The sequence below is a fragment of the Lutra lutra genome, chromosome 2 (assembly GCF_902655055.1).
Source record: "Lutra lutra chromosome 2, mLutLut1.2, whole genome shotgun sequence".
NCBI lineage: Eukaryota > Metazoa > Chordata > Mammalia > Carnivora > Mustelidae > Lutra > Lutra lutra.
In genome coordinates, this window is record NC_062279.1 from 168,001,258 (window position 1) to 168,003,509 (window position 2,252).

The following is a 2,252-nucleotide window of genomic DNA, read 5'->3' on the forward strand; positions in this document are numbered from 1 at the left end:
ATTTCCCCAATATTTACCAAAATTTGTTAGTTTTAATTTTTTGGTAGTATATATTCTAATAGGTAGTAATATCTTGCTGTGTTTTTCAGAGGTAAACAACAACAACAACAACAAAATGACTTTGCCCTGATTTTTTATGTTGAGCACTTTTTAATGCTCCTGTTGGTCATTTATATAACTTCTTTGAAAAAAAAAAGTCTATTGAGATCCTTTTGCTATTTTTTAAATTAGTTTTTTTTATTTGCTATTTGTATAAATTGGTTATTAATCTCTTTTCAGATATAAGATTTGTAAGTATTTTCTTCCATTCTGTGGATTGCGTTTTCATTCTCTTCTTTTTTTTTTTTTTTTTTTTTTTTTTTTTTGCAATGCAGAAACTTTAGTTTGATGTAATCCCATTTATTTATTTTTGCTTTTTTTGCTTGAGCTTTTGGTCTGGTATCAAAAAACTATTGGCAAGACCAATGTCAAAGAGAATTTTTCCTATGTTTTCCTTTAGGAATTTTACAGTTTTGTGCATTACATTTAAGTCTTTAATCTATTAAAAGTTAAGATTTATGAGTAATATAAGATAAGGGTCAAGGTTCATACTGTCTTATGTGACTATTCAGTTTTAAAGATCATTTATTGAACAGACTATCTTTTCCCATTATATATGTTGGCCCCTGTCAAATATTAGGTGACTGGATGAAAGGATTTATTTCTGGACTCTCAATTCTGTTCTACTTGTTTATTGGTCTGTTTTTATGCCAGGATACTTTATTGTTTGGACCATGAGGGCTTTGTAGTATAGTTTCAAATCAGGAAGTGTAATTTCTCCTCTTCATTCTTTCTCAAAACTGCTTTGTTTATTTGATGTCTTATAGTCTCATATAAATTTTAGGATTCTTTATTTACTTCTGTAAAAAAATAACATTGGATTTTTGATAGGAATTGAATTTACAGATGGTTTTGGGTAGTATAACATTTTAACAATATTAATTCTTACCATTCATAAATATGGGCTATCTTTCCATTTGTGTCTCCTTCAATTTCTTTATCAATATCATAGTTTATGGGGTACAGATCTTTCATCTTCTTAGTTAAATCTTTTCCTAAGTATTTTATTATTTATGATGCTATTGTGAATTAGATTGTTTTCTTTATTTTTTCAGATAGTTCATCATTAGAGTGTTAAAATGTTCCTGTCTTGTGCTTATTTTGGCAGCACATATACTAAAATTGGAATTATGCAGAGAAGATTAGCATAATCACTGAACAAGGATAACATGAAAAACTGGGAAGCATTCCATATTAAACAAAACAAAACAGAACAAAACTCTTGTCTTTTATATATTGATCTTGTATTTGGCAACTTTACTAAATTTGTTTATTCTAATATTTTTTTTCATGAAGTTTTTAGGATTTTTTAACATGTAAGTTCATGTTATCTAGAAAAAGAAAATTTTACTTCTTCCTTTTTTTTTTTTTTTTTTTTGGATGCCTTTTATTTCTTTGTGCTCCTTGTTTCTCTGGCTAGGACATCCAGTACTAAGTCAAATAAGAGTAGTGAAAGTGGACACACTTGTCTTGTTTCTGATCTTTAAGGGGAAAACTTTCAAACTTTTTTGATTGAGTATGAGGTTAGCTCTGGGCTTGCAATATGTGTTTTTTTTTTAATGGAATTTTTATTAATTTTTAAATTTTTTATAAACCTATAATGTATTTTTATCCCCAGGGGTACAGGTCTGTGAATCACCAGGTTTACACATTTAACAGAGCTCACCATAGCATTACCCTTCCCAATGTCCATATCCCCACCACCCTCTCCCGACACACCTCCCCCCAGCAACCCTCAGTCTGTTTTGTGAGATTGAGTCTTTTATAGTTTGTCTCTGTCCCAATCCCATCTTGTTTCATTTTTCTTTTCCTACCCCCCAAACCCCCTATGTTGCATCTCCACTTCCTCATATCAGGTAGATCATATGATAGTTGTCTTTCTCAATTGACTTATTTTGCCAAGCATAATACCCTCTAGTTCCATCCACTTCATTGCAAATGGCAAGATTTCATTTCTTTTGATGGCTGCATAGTATTCCATTGTACATATATACCACTTCTTATTTACTGATTCATCTATTGAAGGACATTTAGGTTCTTTCCATAGTTTGACTATTGTGGACATTGTTGCTATAAACATTCGGGGCATGTGCCCCTTTGGAGCACCATGTTTGTATCTTTAAGGTATATACCCAGTAATGCAATCCTGGATC

The 2,252-nt window shown here is 30.8% G+C and overlaps 1 non-coding gene across 1 annotated transcript; it reads left to right on the forward strand.

Moving 5' to 3' along the window:
- Positions 1-1,191: 1,191 nt before the first annotated feature.
- Positions 1,192-1,298, forward strand: LOC125094548 (U6 spliceosomal RNA). Its single transcript, XR_007125569.1, has one exon. It is a non-coding gene; the product is annotated as a U6 spliceosomal RNA (small nuclear RNA).
- Positions 1,299-2,252: the final 954 nt, after the last annotated feature.